This window comes from Sapajus apella, unplaced genomic scaffold, assembly GCF_009761245.1.
Source record: "Sapajus apella isolate SASKATOON/1434 unplaced genomic scaffold, GSC_monkey_1.0 scaffold75, whole genome shotgun sequence".
In the NCBI taxonomy this organism is placed as follows: Eukaryota; Metazoa; Chordata; class Mammalia; order Primates; family Cebidae; genus Sapajus; species Sapajus apella.
Genome location: NW_022437015.1, coordinates 7,781,391 through 7,800,444, shown reverse-complemented (window position 1 = coordinate 7,800,444; position 19,054 = coordinate 7,781,391).

Here is a 19,054-nt window from a genome sequence, read left to right as displayed (position 1 = left end):
TGCTCAAGTTTGGGCGGGGTGGCTCACACCTATAATCCCAGTACTTTGGGAGGTCAAGGTGGGCAGATCAGATTGAGACCATCCTAGCCAACATGAAACCCTATCTCTACTAAATATACAAATACATCAGCTGGGCATGGTGGGACAAGCCTGTAATCCCAGCTACTCAGGAGGCTGAGGCAGGAGAATAGCTTGAACCAGGGAGTCAGAGGCTGCAGTGAGCTGAGATCACATCACTGCACTCCAGTCTGGCAATACAGTGAGACTCCACCTCAAAAAAAAAAAAAAAAAAAAAGAAAGAAAGAAAGAAAGAAATGCTCAAGAGTGTACTAAACCCGAAAGTGAAAGGGTGACATTTACCATTATGAAAGCAAGCAAAAGTATAAAGCTCACCGGAAAAGCAATCATGCAAACGAATAAGAAAGAGGACTAAAATGTACCAAACTACAATGTCAATGATAAAAGAAAAAGCAAAGACAAAATAACGTAGACAGCAACCAGAAAAATATTATTAATATGACAGGAAAAAAATCTCACATAACAATAATAACCTTGAATGCAAATTAATTACATTTGCAACTTAAAATATATAGATATTTTCATTAAGATGGCAGATTAGAGCACGTGGCTCAGACACTTGGAAATAGCAATATAGTGCATGAAGATTAACTCTCTGTGCTTTAATTTAAGAAGGAAAATGAAATCCACCAGAATTGTGAAAGACCCCCCCAAATCTCAGGGGGAAACATGGGAAAGTAGCCCTTGTGTGATGGTTAATATTAAGTGTCAGCTTGATTGTATTGAAAGATGCAAAGTATTGTTTCTTGGTGTATCTAGGTGTTTCTGGGTGTTACCACCGAGATTAACGTTTGAGTCAGTGGACTGGGAGAGAAAGGCCCACTATCAGGAAGATGTTCCCACAGCGTGGGTGGGCACCATCCAATCAGCTGCCTGTGTGGCTAGAAAAAGCAGGCAGAAAAAGGTGGAAGAAGCTGACTTGTTGAGTCTTCCAGCCTTCATCTTTCTCCCATGCTGGATGCTTCCTGCTCTGGAACATCAGACTCCCAGATTTTTTGGCTATGGACTCTTGGACTTATACCAGTGGTTTGCCAGATGATCCTGGGCTTTCAGCCACAGACCGAAGGCTGTACTGTTGACTTCCCTACGTTTGAGGTTTTGGGACTCGGAATGAGCAATTACTGGCTTCCTTGCCCCTCAACTTGCAGACGATCTATGGTGGGAACTTACCTTGTGATTGTGTGAGTGAATTGTCCTTAATAAACTCCTTTTCATATATACATATATCCTATTAGTTCTGTCCCTCCAGAGAGCTCTAATGAATACACCTTGCAACAGCATTCATTTTAAAAATATGAGTGATCTCCCAGGATGCGAGAGTGGCAGAAAATCTCCCACTGTAACTCACCTTTCCACTGGGTATCCAAGCAACCCAGGCTGAGGAAGAGCACTTTGCTTTTCCTATGCCATGGAGTTAACATGGGCCAAGTCTTGGAGGCACTGAGAGAAAGACGCTGGGAAAAACTGCAGGCATTTTCCCAGACCTGAGACTTACAACACATTACTTTTAATCTGGGCACATGCAAATTCAGACATTCTTTGGTGATACAACATTGGCAGTGCAGGTATTTTTGTTTCAGGTCAGAGATTAGAGCACTAGCTCTAGAGTGGGATAGGGGACTCCACAGCCAGAATTGTAGGTCGCCACTCAGCAGTAGAAACTGGAATTCTGCTTTTCACCATTGCAAGCCTGGGGCATGAGGAGAAATGCTATAGTGGCAGTTTCTCCTGGGCAATGAGATTTGTAGCCAGAGACAGCTTGGTAACCTGGAACAGGTCTGCATGTACACCAAAATAATCAACAGAGTGAACCAACAGACAAGCTGTTGAATGGAAGAAAATATTTGCAAACTACTTATCTGTCAGGGGACTAATAACTATAAAACACAAGAATGTCAAACAATTCAATGATAAATGAACAAATTATTCTATTAATGACATTTCTCAAATGAAGACAAAGAGCCAAGAAGTACATGAAAAAATGCTCAACATCAGTAATCATCATAGAAATGCAAATCATATTACCCTAGTCAGAACAGCTATAGTCTTAAAAACAAAAAAACCTGGCTATCATCTTAAAGCCAAACGAAAAAAAAAAGATGTTCGCAAGAACACAGAGAAAAGGGAACCCTTATGTACTGGGAATGTAAACTAGTACAGCCACCAAAAAAACAGTATGGAGGTTCCATAAAACAAAAAACTAAAAATAGAATTACCATTTGATTCAGGAAATCCACTACTGGGAATCTACCCAAGAAAACTATATCAGTATTTCAAAAGGTACATTTTTGCAACATGTTAGAAAGCATCACTTGGGTGAGAAAGAGAGGAAAGGACTCAATTTCTTTAACCAGAAATTCACTCCCAGTGTAACTAACACACTCCTCCAATAGCAGCATTAATCTATTCATGACAGGAGAGCCCTCCTGACCAAATCACCTATTAAAGCTCTCTCCTCTACACATTGTTGCCATGAAAGCATTTTCTTTCTCCTGAGGAAAAGTGAATTTCTTATCAGAATATCTGGCTGGCCGTGTAACTTAAATTAAAATAAAATTTTGTTGAAACAAACAAACAAACAAAAAAAGAAAATTGTTTCCAACACATGAAATTTAAGGGACACATTAAACACTAGCATTTAACACCTATCCCCCAAAATGTATGTCCTTATCATAAGCAAAATACGTTAATATCATCTCAATAACCACAAAAGCCTTAATGTGTTCCAGCATGAGTTCAGAAGTTCTAAGTCCAAAGTCTCCTCTAAATCTGTTATGGCTGAAACTCAAGACATAATTCATGACACAAATTTTCCTCCAGCTATAAGTCTATGAAATTAAACAAGCTATGTACTATCAAAATACAATGATGGGACAGGCATAGAATTAACATTCACCTTCCAAAAGGGAAAATAGGCAAGAAGAAAGAGGTAACTGCTCCCTCAGTAAGCCCAAAACCCAAGAGGAAAAACAATATTAAATTCCAAGGCATCATAATAATTTCTTTGACTCCATGTTTCATTCACATCCTGGTCACACTGGGGTGGGGGTGGGTTTCTCAAGGCCTCTACCCCATCCCTATATTTTTGCTAAGCTCAGTTCACCCAGTAGCTCTCATGGGTTAGGGTATTTTTTGCAGTTTCCCAGGCTGAAGTTGCCCACAGGTTGCCCAGGTGGTCCTCTGGAGTCTCAGAGGTTGCCCCACTCACATGACTCCACTGAGCAAGGGCTGTGCTCCTGAGGACAAATTTCTGCCTGGACTCCCAGGTTGTCTGCAACTTCCTTTAAAATCTAAGTTGAGACTGCCATGGACCCACAACTCTTGTATTCTACACATCTGCAGAATTATACTACATGGACACTGCCAAGGTTTATTACTTAACGTTTTCTAGAGTGATGGGAAAAAGCTACACCTTGGACTGCATGCAACTTAACTGTGGTGGCCCAGTGGTGCTGTGCCAGAATTCAGAGAGCTGAGTTCTGATGCGCCAGGCAGCAAATGCTGAGGTTCTGTCAGCACCTGCGGGGAACTTTGCTGTCAAGGTTCCAGCTTTCCTGGAAAATCTCTGAAATGGCTTCATGGTTTCTCCCATTATCATGTATATAATCTGGCCTTCTCCTATTCATATTAGTCTCTTCGGCAAACAGTCACTTGGCCACACACTTAGTATTCTCTCCTGAACACAAATTTTTATTTTTTACATGGCCAGGCTGAGTTTTTCTCATCTTTCAGTTCTACCTCCCTTTTAATTATGAATTTCACCTTTAAATCATTTCTCTTTTCCATATTTTACTGTAAGCAGCTGAAAGAAGCCATGCAGTACCATAACTATTTGGTTAGTTAACTTTAAGTGTATAGAAATAAAGGAATATTTTGTACTGATTTTGTATCTTGCTACTTTATTGAACATTTTATGAGTTCCAATAGTTTTTGGTGGAGTCTTTAGGGTTTTCTGTACGTAAAATTATGCCATATGCAAACAGAGACAGTTTTTCTTTCTCCTTTCTGATTTGAATAAACTTTGCTTCTTTTTTATTGCCAAATTGCTCTGGCTAAGTCTTCCAATGCAATGTTAAATATAAGTGAGGAGAGTGGGCATATTTTCCTTGTTTCAGATCTAAGAAAACAAGTTTTAAGTTTTAGACCATTTAATTTAATATTAGTGATGTACTTATAACATGAAGACTTATTGTGTTGAGTTACATATCTTTGACACCTAATTTGTTAAGAGTTTTTATCATCAAGAATGTTGAATTTTGTTAAGTGATTTTCTGTATCTACCATGATGGTTACATAATTTTTGTTCTTTATTCTGTTAATGTTGTACATTACATTTATTGATTTATGTAGTATTTTAAACCATCCTTACATTTCAGGAATAAATATCACCTAAGCATAATGCACAATAATGATTATACTATATTATATTATATTATGGTTATGTTTATCAAGACAATAGAAGAAACCATGATAATGTGCTATTGAATTCCATTTGCTAGTATTCGGTTGAGAATTTGTATCTACATTCATTAAGGTATTTGCCTATAATTTTCATTTATTCCAGCATCCTTGCCTAGCTTTGTTGTCTAAATTGGATTATAAAATATTATATTTTTAAATTTCTTGAAGAGTCTGAGATAAACTTGTAAATTATTCTTTAAATAGTTCGTAGAATTTACCAGTAAAAAGCTTTAAGCTTTACTTTGATGGACAATTTTTAATTACTGACTCAATCTTCTATACATTATTCATCTGTTCAGAATTTTCATTTCTTCATGATTCACTGTTTGCAGATTACATGTTCCTAGAAATTAATCTATTTTTAATATATTATCCAATTTGTTAGAACTGCTTTTAAGGTATTGCATGAGCTTTGATATGTTGTACTTCCATTTTCATTTGCCTTTTTTTTTTTAATTTTACTTTTCATTTCTTATTTTATCAATTGTGTCTTCAGAATTTTAATTTCCACATATTTGTGGGGGATTTTCTGTTTTTCACATTTTATTTATTTTTAGTGTTGTACCATTTAGGTCAGAAAATATACTTGATATGATTTCAACCTTTTTAAATTTGTTAAGGCTTATTTGTGGCCTTAACACGTAATCAATGCTGAAGAATGTTGCATGTACACTTGATAAAAACAAGTGTATTCTGCCGCTGTTGGAAGGAATGGTATGTATATGTCTATTAGGTTCATTTGGCTTGAAGTGTAGTTGAAGTCTAATGTTTGCATTCAAAGTTTTCTTATTAATTTTTTCCATATAATCTCTCCATTGTTGAAATTAGAGCACTGAAATTTCTTTACTATAGTATTTCTATTCTTCTCTCTCCTCAGATCTATTAATATTTACTTTATATATTTAGGTACTTTGATGTTGGATTCATACATATTTTACATCATTCTGTTCTCCCGTTGAATTAATATATTGTCTCATTTTATATTTACCTTGTTTTTCTTTTTTTAGGTTTTGAATTAAGCATGTCTTATCTGATGTAAGTATAGGTGCCCCTTCTCTCTTTTGATTTACATTTACATGAAATTATCTTTATCCATTCCTTCACTTTCAGTCTGTGTGTTCTTAAATTTACTTGAATCTCTTCTAGACAACATAGAGTTGGTTCTTAAGTCATTAAGCCTCTCAGTGTATGTTGGTTGGATAATTTAATTTAGTTGCATTTAAGATAAATATTAGTAGATAAGGACATACTAATACCATTTTGTTTATTGTTTTCTGACCCTCCCCCATGTTTCCTTTCTTCCTTTCTTGTTGTTTTCCTTTGTGACATGATAATTTTCTGTAGTGGTATACTTTGATCCATTTTTCTTTATCTTTCCTGGATGTATCCATTTTTACATTCTGGTTATCATGAGGGTTACAAAAGTATCTCATAACAGTCTATTTTAAGATGATAGTAACTTTAATCACATACACAAATTCTATACGTTTATTGGCCCAACACACACATACATATATCTTATGTTTTTGATGTCACAGTTTACATGTTTTATATCATGTATTACTTAACACATTGTTATAGCTCTAGCTAGTTTTAATAGTTTGGTGTTTTAACCTTTATGCTAGAGTTATCATTTAATGCTAGTTATAAGTGATTTACACAGCACCATTACACTATTAGAGTGTACTGAATTTGACTACATATTTTTACTAATGACTTTTATACTTCCATAAATATTCATCTTACTGATTAGTATCCTCTCATTCAGCTTGATAAACTTACTTTGACATATTTTTATAAAGCAGGTCTAGTGGTGATGAAATTTTTCAGCTTTTTTTTTTTTTTTTTTTTTGTCTGTGATAGTCTATATCTCTCTTTTATTTCTGAAGAAGGGATTCTCCAGGTATAGTATCCTTAGAGTGATGGCTTCTTTCTTTCAGATCTTTGAATATATAATTCACAATCTCTTAGCCTGCAAACAGTTTTCAGAGAATTTTTCTTATACTCTTATATAGATCCACTTGTATATGAAGAATATTTGATTTCATTCTCTTGATATTCTATAACATGGATTTAGCTCTATTAATGGTATCCCATAAATCCCATCGGATTTCTTAAATTATTTTCATTGTTTCTCTTTACTCCTCTAACTGCGTATTTTTGAAAACTTGTCTTTGAGTTCACAGATTATTTTCTATGCTTCAATTCTGATTTCAACACTCTCTACTGAATTTTAATTTTGTTCATTGTACTTTTCTGCTCAGGAAATTGTTTGATTACTTTGGATGATTTATGTTTCTCTGTGGAACTTCTGATTTTGTCTGTGTATTGTTTTCCTGCTTTTTGCTTAGTTGTTTCTGTGTGTTCTGTAGTGGCTAAGTTAAACAGTTATTTTGATTTTTTTTTTTTTGGCCATTTGTAAATCTTCATTTTGTGGGGTTGAGTTACTAAAGAATATGCTTCTTTGATGGTGTCATGTTACCCTGACTTCTTGTTGCCTTATGTTGATGTCTGGCATTTGATTAGGCAGACATATCTTTTAGAGTATACACACAATTTTTTTTTTACTATTTATTTTTAATTTTTGTGGGTACATAGTAGGTGTATATATGTATAAGATACACAATATATTTTTATACAAGCATACAATGTGTAAGAATCACATCAGATTAAACAGACTGATCCATAACCCAGAGCATCTATTTTTCCTTGTGTTCTGAGTAATCCAAATATACATGTCTTTAAAATGTACAATAGATCATTGTTGACTGTAGTTGCTCTGCTGTGCTAGCAAAAACTAGATCTTATTTATTCAATCCGACTACATTTTTGGACCTATTAACTGTCACCCTTTACCCTCCAGCCTCTGGTAACAACCCTTCTACTCTCTATCTTTATGAGTTCAATTGTTTTGAATTTTAGCTTCCTCAAATAAGTGAGAACATGGAAAGATTACCTTCCTGAGACTGGCTTATTGCACTTACCCTAATGACCTCCAGTTCCACCCATGTTATTGCAATGGACAGAATATATTTTTTCATGGCAGAATAGTATTCTATTGTGTATATGTAATAAACTTTCTTTAACCGTTCTTCTGTTGATGGACTATTAAATTGCTTCCAAGTCTTGGCTATTGTAAAGAGTGCTGCAATAAACATAGAGGTGCAGATATCTCTTTGATATATTGATGTTCTTTCTTTTGACTATACCCCTAGCAGTGAAATTGTTGGATCATGTGGTAGTTCTGCTTGCTTGCTATTTGTATAGCTTCTTTGTAAATTTTGCCCATTTTAACTTAAATTATTATTATTTTTTCTATAGAGTTGTTTGAGCTCCTTATATATTGTTTATTAATCCCTTGTCAGATAGAGCTTGCAGGTATTTTCTCCTATTTTGTGGATTCTCTCATCACTTTGGTGATTGTTTCCTTTGCTGTGCAAAAACTTTGTAGCATAATGTGATTCCATTTGTCCCTTGTTGCTTTGGTTGCCTGTGCTTGTGGAATATTAATCAAGAAATCTTTGCCCAGCTGATATCTTGGAGAGATTCCCCAGTGTTTTCTGTTAGTAACTTCACAGTTTGAGGTTCTAAATTGAAGTCTTTAATTCATTTTGATTTGATTTTTATATATGGTAAGAGATAGAGGTCTAGTTTCCCTCTATACCCTTTCTTATTCTGCATATAGGTAATCAGTTTTCCCAGCACATATATGTTCTTGGAAGCTTTGTCAAACATGAGTTCACTGTAGGTGCATGGATTTTTGGGTGGGTTCCTTCTTCTGCTCCACTTGTTGATGTATCTGTTTTTATGCTAGTTTCATGTATTTTTTTTTATTTTAGTTTTTGTGGGCATGTAATAAGTGTATATATTTATGGGATACATGAGATGTCTTGATGCAGGAATGCAATAGATAATAATTACATCAGAGAGAATGAGGTATGCATCACCTCAACCATTTATCCTTTGTGTTACAATCTCATTATGCTCTTTTAGCTATTTTTAAATGGACAATTAAGTTACCAACACTATGTAGTATAGTTTCAATTCAGGTAACATGATTCATCCAGTTTTATTCTTTTTGCTAAGAACAGCTTTGCCTATTCTTGTCTTTTGTGGCTTCATATAAATTATATATATACACATACATATATATGTGTATATATATATATTTAATTTTGCAGAGAATGATATTGGTATTTTAATAGAGATTTTATTGACAAAATAGATTGCTTTATGTAGTTTAAACATTTTAGCTATGTTGTTTCTAACAAACCATGAATATAAAATATCTTTTCATTTTTTGGTGTTTTCTTCAAATTATGGCATCAAAGATTTATAGTTGTCAATGCAGAGATCTTTCACTCCTTTGGTTAACTCCTTAGTATTTTATTTTATTTGTAGCTATTGTAGATGGAAATATTTTATTGTTTTATTTTTCAGATTATTCACTTTTGTTATATAGAAGTGCTACTGAATTTTGTATGTTGGTTTTGTATCTTGTAATGTTACTGAATTTTTAAATAAGTTCTAATAGGTTTTTTGTGAAGTCTTTAGGGTGTTTTTTTTTTTCAAATATATGATTGTAAGATCTGCAAAAAATGATAATTTGTCTTCTTTCTAACCAGTTTAGATGACCTTTAGTTTTTACTCCTGGTTGATTGTTTTTTCAAAGACTTAGATTGCCATGTTGAATGCCAGTGGTGAAAGTGTTCATCCTGTGATGTTCCAGATCTTAGAGGAAAAGCTTTCAGTTTTTTTTCCTATTTTGTATGATAATAGCTATGAATCTGTCATATATGGCCTTTACTGTGTTGAGGTATGTTCCTTTTTTAACCAGTATTGGAGGGTTATTTTCATGAAGCGACATTGAATTTTATCAAATGGTTTTGCAGCATCAATTGAAACAATCTTAAGGTTTTTGTTATTCAGTCTGTTGGTTGATATATCACATTGATTGATTTCTGTATGTTGAATAATTTTTGCATCCCTGTGATGAATTCCACTTAGTTTACAATTAACAGTCTTTTAATGTATTTTTGAACTTGGTTTGCTAGTATTTTGTTGAAGACTTTTGCATGAATGTCCATCAGTGATGTTGTTCTGTAGTTTTCATTTTTTGATGTGTTTTTGTCTAATTTTGTATCAGAGTAATAACGTTTCCATAGAAAAAGTTTGGAAATACTCTCTCCTCTTTATTTTTAATAAATAGTTTGAGTGGCATTGGTATTATTTTTTCAATAGTTTGAAAAAAAGTCAGCAGGAAAGCAATCAGGTCTCAGGTTTCCTTGGCTGGGAGAGTTTTGTTATTGGTCTGTTCAAGTTTTGGATACCTTCATTGTTCAATCTTGTTAGGTTATCTGCCTAGAAATTTATCCATTTCTTGCAAGTTTTCCAACTTATTACCATATAGTTGCTCATAGTAGTCTCTAATAACCCTTTGAATTTCTGTAGTATTTGTTGTAATGACTCCTTTTTCATCTATGATTTTATTTACTTCGGTCTTCTATCTTTTTTGGAGTTAGTGTGACTAAAGGTTTGTTGGTTCTTTTTATTTTTTTAATAAAAACAACTTTTTGTATCATTAATCTTCTGTGTTTTCTTAACTTCAGATTTTTTTTTGCACTCCAATATTTATTATTTTTTCTCCTAATTTTGGGTTTGATTTGTTCTTGCTTTACTATTTATTTAAAATGTATTATTACTGCCACTAGTCATGCAAATGAGGTACAAAACTTGGCATGAAGAATGGTGAAACCATCCCCACCCAGAGCAGCCATGACCACCCACATGGCTGTGCATAGAGGGCACACACAGTCTTCTGGTCACCAGTTCCCCATCTTTATGCTAACACTACCACCTGTGCAAATGTTTGCCATTGTTAGTGGCTCCCTTGCACCTCAGGCCACATTGCCACTGACACTGCTGTGAACACCTCCATGGAAAATGGCACCCTGGCACCTGCTAGTACCTGGCAGCAGCTGATGAGCATGCACCTTGCCACAATGATACCACTGCCACTGCAGATGGCACAGGTGAACAAGGATAGATCCTACTGCTAGAAAGTACTTTGGCTGGCAGCATCCATCAGCATGTAGGGACCAGAGGTCAGGAAGCACCTTGGCCCCTCCAGCACAATAGGTTCCTAACCTTAAAGAACCAGAGAACAAAGCCAGAGCCCAATATCAGTCCCTCAGTGTTAGAAAATGCAGTCCAAGCATCCTCAGCTGAACTTGGCCCCGTAAAATCTTCCAGAAATTAAGACAGTCGACTGAACCCACCTTATACCCAGTCAAATCCTTGAGGTAATCAAATAGGATAAAATTATCAAAAATCCATCCAAAGGACAGCAACTCTGAAGATGAAAGTAAAATTAGCCCACAAGGATGAGATAGAACCAGCACAAGTACAGTGAAAATTCAAAATTCCAGAGTACCTTCCTTCCTCCAAATAATTGCAGTAGTTCTCCAGCAATGATTCTTAACCAAACTGAGATGGCTAAAGTGACAGAAATAGAATTCAAAATATGGATAGAAACAAACATCATCAAGATTCAGGAGAACACTGAAACCCAATATAAGGAAGCTAAGAATCACAGTGAAATGATACAGAAGCTATCAGACAAAATGGCTAGTATGGAAAAGAATGAAAGTTACCTTATAGAACTGTAAAATGCATTACAAGGATTTCATAATGCAATTACAGGTGATAGTAGAATAAACCTAATTGAGAAAAGAATCTCAAGCTTGAAGACTGGCTTTCCGAAGTAAGACAGTCAGATAATAATTTTTATAAGGAATAAAAAGGAATGAATAAAACTTCCAAAAACATGGGATTATGTAAAGAGAACAATTCAACAACTCATTAGGATCTCTGAAAGAGATAGAGAAAATGGAAGTAACTTGAAAAACATATTTCAGGATGTATTAGTCAATATTCATGCTGCTAATAAAGACATACCTGAGACTGGGCAATCTACAGAAGAAAGATGTTTAATGGACTCACAGTTTCACATGGCTGAGGAGGCCTTACAATCATGGCAGAAGGTAAAAGGCACATCTCAAATGGCAGCAGCAAGAGAAAAGAATGACAGCCAAGCAAAAGTGGTTTCTCCTCATAAAACCATTAGATCTGTGAGACGTATTCACTACCATGAGAATAGTATGGGGAAAACTGCCACCACTATTCAATCATTTCTCACTGGGTCCATTTCACAACTCAAGGTAATTATGGGAGCTACAATTCAAGATGAGATTTGGGTGGAGGCCCAGCCAAACCACACTATTTCACCCCTTACCCCTCACAAATCTTATGTCCTCAAATTTCAAAAATAATTATGCCTTCCCAACAGTCCCCCAAAGCCTTAACTCATTTTAGCATTAACTTGTAAGCCCATAGTCCAAAGTCTCACCTGAAACAAGGCAAGTCTCTTTCACCTATGAGGTTGGAAAATAAAAAGCATGTTACCTACTTCCTAGATACAATGGTGATACAAGTGTTGAGTAAAAATAGCCTTTTCAAATGTGAGAAATTGACCAAAACAAAGGTGCTATAGGCCCCATGCAAGTCCAAAATCCAGCAAGACCTTCAAATCTTAAATTGCCAAAATAATCTCCTTTGACTCCATGTCTCACATCCAGGTCACATTGATGCAAGAAGTGCTTGCCCATGGGTCTTGGTAGGCTCTGTCCCTGTGGTTTTGCAGGGTACAGTCCTCCTCCCAGCTGATTTCATGGGCTTGCAATGAGTGTCTGCAGCTTTTCCAGGCTTACAATGCAAGCTGTTGGTGGACTTACCATTCTGGGGTCTGGAGAAGGGTTGCCCTCTTCTCACAGCTCCACTAGGCAGTGTACCCAATAGAAACTCTGTTTGGGGGCTCCAAATCAACATTTCCCTTCTGCACTGCCCTAGCAAAAGTTCTCCATGAAGACCTCGCCCCTACAGCAAACTTCCTCCTGGACATCCATGCATTTCCACACATCCTCTGAAATCTAGGCAGAGGTTCCCAAAGACCACTTCTTGACTTCTGTGTACTTGCGGGCTCAACACCATGTGGAAGCTACCAAGACTATGAAACAACACACATGAACATTAGGGATATTTTGGTAAACTTAATAACACAGTCAAAGAAGGGCTAATATTGCATGACTCTACTTATCTGAGGTATGTAAGATAACAAAAGTCATAGAAAGAAAGTGTGGAATGGTGGTTGCTAGGAGATTGAAAAAGAAAATTGGTAAGTTGCTGACCAATGGGTATAAAGTTTCTGTTATAAAAAATGAATAAGTTCTAAACATTTACTATACAACATTTTACCTATAGTTAACAATATTCCATTATATAATTACAAGTTTGTTTAGCGGTAGATCTGATGTTATGTGTTTTATCATAACAAAAATTGTGAAGTAGAAATAAAAGCTTTTTTCAGATTAAAATTTTCAGAGGTCATTTGCTGCTACTAGACTTATTTTACAAAAGTCTTAAGTTATACAGAAAGAAATTAAAGGATAGAGATAAGAAACTCGGGTCTGCATAAAGAAATAAAAAGCATTTCAAGTTAAATAATTGAAGGTAAAATACATTTTTTTCATTTATTTTTAAAAATCTTTGTTTTACTTATTTATCAAATTTAACTTTTTTAAGTAAAAATATATGTTCAGGTTTATTATATAGGCAAACTTCTGTCATGGGGGTTTGTTGTACAGGTCATTTTACCTAATTAACCTGAAATAAAATATTTGCTTTAAATAAAACAACAATGTATTTTACCATATGTTTTTAATTATCCATCTATGCTTATATATGCTTATGTATAAGTAAAATGACAATAAAATTATAACAAATGAGAGAGAGCAATTAAAATATTTTATTATAAAATACTTGCACTAGTCATTAAGCAGTTAAATCTTATTTGAAATTTGAGTTGGATTAGTGTTAAATGTATATTGCAGAGCCTAAGGCAATCACTAAATAAAGAGAAATAAAAGTATAATTGATACACTTTCTAAACATAGAACTTGAACTTAAATGCTAAAATAAAATCACAAATGGGAGAAAAGGTGTAAAAAACAAAAACAGGAAAAAGTACAAGAACAACAAAAAGAAAACATTAATATAATGGATGTTAACCTGTCTATATTGGCAATTGCTTAAAATATAATCTAAATATATAAATTAACAGCAAAAAACTGACAGGGTAGATGATAAAACAAGACAAAGTACATGTTATCTAGAAGAAACTCAGTTTGTATGTAAAGACACATGCAGATTAAACATGAAAACATAGAGAAAAGTGCATCTTGCTAACACAAATCAAGGCAAGCAAGAGTAGTGGATACTATTGTGGGGACGTAACAGACTTGAAAGCAAAAAAAAAGTTATCAGAAATAAAGAGGTAACTTTAAAGACATGGAATCAACCAAAATGTCCATCAGTCATAGACTGGTTAAAGAAAATATGGTACATATACACCATGGAATACTACGTAGCCATAAAAATGAATTAGATTACGTCCTTTGCAGAGACATGGGTGGAGCTGGAAGCCATTATCCTCAGCAAACTAATGCAGGAACAGAAAATGAAACACTGAATGTTTTCACTTATAAGTAGGAGCTGAAAAACAAAATACACAGACACAGGGAGGGGAACAACACACACTTGGGCCTGTAAGGATGGTGATGGGGGAGGGAGAGTATTAGGAAAACTTTAATGCATGCTGAGCTTAATACCTAGGCAATGGGTTAATAGGTGCAGAAAACCATCATGGCACACATTTACCTACATAATGAACCTACACATTCTGCACATATACCCTGGAACTTAAAATAAAAATAAAAATGATAAAATGGTCAATGCTCCAAGAAAATATAACAATTTGTGATGTCTTTGTGTCTAATAAGAGTGTCAAATATGTGTTGCAAACATGTATAAAACTGTTAGGAGAAATATATAAATTCCTCTTACAGTTGGAAATTTTAACATCTCTATTAGGAATGTCAGATCCAACAGGCAGGAAATCAGTAAAAACATAACTGAAAATAATAGCACTATAAGTCACCTGGATATAATTGATATTTATAGATTATTCCATCCAACAGAAGCAGAGTACACATACTTTTTAAGATCATATGGAATATTCACAAAAATAAATAACATTTTAGTTCATAAAACTCACTTTAAATTTTTATTTAAAAGAAAAGAAAACTTGCAATTTCTGCTCTCCAATCATGAAATTAAGCTAGAGGTCAGTAACAGAAAGATACTTGGGAAATCCCAGTATACTTAGGTTAAATGACATACTTCTAAGTAAGAAATTATGTCAAAGAAGACAACTCAAGAGAAATTCAGAAACTTTTTAACTAAATGAAAATACAACTTATCAAAATTTGTGGGATACTGTGAAAGCAGTGTTCAGATGTTCAGAGGGAATCTAATAATGTTTGATACATATATTAGAAACGAAGAAAGATTTAAAATTAATATCTTGAGATTCCACCATAAGAAACTAGGAGAACTTGATAAATTTTATTCAAATTAAGTAGAAGAAAATAAATAAAATTAGGACAGAAATTAATGAAATTTAAAACAGGAAATTAATTGAGAAAATTAATGAAACAAAAACTGGCTCTTTGAAAAGATAAGTAAGATTGATAAGTCTTTAGCTGGGATAACTAAGAAAAAAAGAAGAAAAATATAAATTACTAATATCAGATATGGAGAAGGAAACATCACTACAGATATAATTTATGTTAAAAGGATAATAATGCAATATTGTAAACAACTCTATACTTACAAATTTGATAATATAGCTGAAATGGATCAGTTCCTTGAAAGGCATTATCAACCAAAACTCACACAAGAAGAAATAGACAATCTGAATATACATAGGTCTAATAAAGTGATTAAAATGATAATTTCCTCACAAAACATATGGTTTTAGGAACAGATGGATTCACTGGCAAATTCTATCAAACATTTAGAAAGAAATTATACCAATTCTCTACAATCTCTTTTGGAAAATAGAAGCAGAGCACATATTTTTCTATGAGGCCCACATTATACCAGTGCCATAATTAGAAAAAAAACAGAAAACATAGAAACTACAAACCAATATTTTGGTGAACATAGTTGAGCAAATTTAAATGATCAATTATAAAAATAATTATAAAATGCAACCAACTAATATTCATCCCAAGTATGCTCTGCTGGTTCAACATTCAAACATCTACTAATATAATAAAATACACCAATAGGCTTGAAAAATCATGTGATCATATCAACAGATTCAGAAAATGCATTTGATAATATACACACCCAACCATCATCAAAACACTCAGTAATGTGAAAATAAAGGATAACTTTCTCAACTTGATGAAGAACATTTACAGTTAGCATCATACTTAATGGTGAGAAATTAAAAGCTTTTCTACTAAGATCAGGAAAAAGGCAATGTTGTCCCTCTCACCACGACTTTTTCAACACTGTACTAGAAGTCTGAGCTACTGCAATACGAAAGAGCACAAATGGTGTATAGATTAAGAAGGTACAAATAAAACTGTATTTGTAAATGGCATAATTGTCTAATTGTCTATGTAGAAAATGTGAAAAAAATGAACAAAAAATTATTGAACAAAAAATTATTAAACAAATGAACATGTATATCAATTATAGCAAGTTGGAGGATACAAGGTTAATATACAAAAGTCAATTGATTTATTACATGCAAACAATGAACACACATAATTTGAAATCCAAAACACATTTTAATTATCCAAATAATAAAATTTTTACAAATCTAACAAATTATGCACAAGAACCTTCACAGATGCTTCTCAACTTATGATGGACTCTAATCCATAATATGTTGAAAATATCATGTCAAAAATATATTTAATACATCTAACTTATTAAACATGATAGCCTAGCCTAGCTTAAAGTGCTCAGAACACTTACATTAGCTTACAGTTTGGCAAAATCATCTAACATAAAATCTATTTCAAAATAAAGTGTTGAGAATCTCATGTCATTTTTTAAATACTGTTTGAAAAGAGAAATACAGAATGACTTTATAAGTACCAGAAGTGTTGTTTCTACTGAATATGTATAGCTTTCACATCATCATAAAATAGAACAATTGTAAATCAAACCATTGTAAGTTTGGAATTATCTCTGTGAGAAAAACTACAAAATTCTGATAAAATATATTTTAAAAACTAAAGAGAGCTGTTCCATATTCATGAATAGCAAGACAATGTTCTCAAGATGTCAACTGTTCTCAACTTGATATATAGATTTAGTGCGATTTTAATCAAAATCCCACCAAGTTATTTTGTGAATATTGATGAACTGATTCCAAAGTTTATGTAGGCAAGAAAAACAAACAAACAAACAAATAAAAATGAAAGCTAAAACAAAGCATAAACAAATCAATAATAAAGGAGCAGAATGAAGCAGGAAAATTGACATCGATTTCTATTTTTTTATTTTATTTTATTTTACTTTGAGTTCTGGGGTACTTGTGCAGAACGTGCAGGTTTGTTACATAGGTATACATGTGCCATGGTGGTTTGCTTCCCCTATGAACCTGTCATCTAGGTTTTAAGCCCTACATGCATTAGGTATTTGTCCTAATCACAGCCTCGTATTGAAAGAAGATGCCCTCTAGGACTTTCATTACTACACAGGAGAAGTCAATGCCTAGTTTCAAAACTCCAAAGGACAGACTGACTCTCTTGTTAGGGCCTCATGAAGAGGTCATTTTAAGTTGAAGACATTGCTCACATATTATTCCAAATATACTAGGGTCCTTAAGAATTATGCTAAATCTACTCTTTATAAATGAATCAAAAAAGTTTAAACTTTAATGTGTAAACTTTTAGGTAAATCACATTAAACAATTTTCTCAATTACATTTTTATTTCATATCTAATGACAAGTGATGATTAACAACATTACATGGCCATACAACTGAGATCTGAGATCTATAGCTGCTACAAAAGAAAAATTCAATTTGTCCTTAAATGTCATTTTCAGATTGTTTTTGTCGTACCTGCATTCTGTTCTTAAAGTTCAAAAGCTTTTAAAGGTGTAAAATGACTTTATAAATAGCTTTTCTTATATTCAAACCTTCATTAATGAGGACCCATGGGTGTTACATATCATGATCAGTTACTTGTTTCAAACCTTGATATTGAAAACCTTTATAAAATTACAATGTAATAGGAAGTTTACATGTCATATAATATACAGTTAATCAGAGCAAAAGTTAATTACCTATTAAGGCAAGGTGGATGCATTTCATCACTTATGAGAAAATAGTAAGCAGGTCTTGGGAAGAAGAGTAGGAAGTTTGTTTTTTGTTTTTTGTTTTTTTTAAATCTAGTAGAGGTACATTTCTTATTGAAAAAAACTAATCTTTTTTTTCACTAAAATACATGAAAATGCAGAGGGTAATAAATAATTTCTCTGGGATTACTGAGGCTCTAATCTGAAGTAGACTGTCACTAGCACAAATGTCTTTGAAATATAGCATTTTCTTTAAATGTATGTTTATTTTATTCTAATCTATAGTAATGAAAGAAATCCTCAAATGAAGAAGATATATTATATTTAGACTATGGTTTCAGAAATCTTTAAAGTAGCACTGTATACTTCTGGATTCTTTAATATGAAGGTGGACAATCTTTGGCTTCCAACAGACTTAATAACTTTACTGGCAGCTATGATATAGAAAAGATTATTTTTATTGGTAGAAATTTAGACTCGATCAACACAAGGGTGCTCTGTCTCACCATTACTATTCAACATGTTATTGGAACTTCTAGCCAGAGCAATCAGGAAAGAAAAATAAATAAAGGAAATTCAATTAGGAAAAGAGGAAGTCAAATTGTCTCTATTTGCAGATGATATGATTGTATAGTTAGAAGATCCTGTCATCTCAGCCTAAAATCTCCTTAAGGTGATAAGCAACTTCAGCAAAGTCTCAGGATACAAAATCAAGGTGCAAAAATCACAAGCATTCCTATACACTAATAACAGACAGAGAGCCAAATCATGAGTGAATTCCCATTCACAATTGCCACAAAGAGAATAAAATACCTAGGAATACAGCTCACAAAGGACATGAAGAAACTCTTCAAGGAAAACTACACACCACTGCTCAAGGAAATAAGTGGGGACACAAACGGATGGAGAAACATTCCATGCTCATGGTTAGGAGGAATCAATATCTTGAAAATTGTCATACTGCCTAAAGAATTTGTAGATTCAATGTTATCCCCATCAAGCTACCATCAACCTTCTTCACTGAAATGGGAAAATCTATCTTAAACTTCATGTGGAACCTAAGCAAAAAGAACAAAGATGGAGGCATCACACTACCTGACCTCAAATTATATTACAAAGCTAGAGTAATCAAAACAACATGGTACTGGTACCAAAACAGATATATAGACCAATGAAACAGAACAGAGGCCTCAGAAGTAATGCCACACATCTACAACAATCTGATCTTTGACAA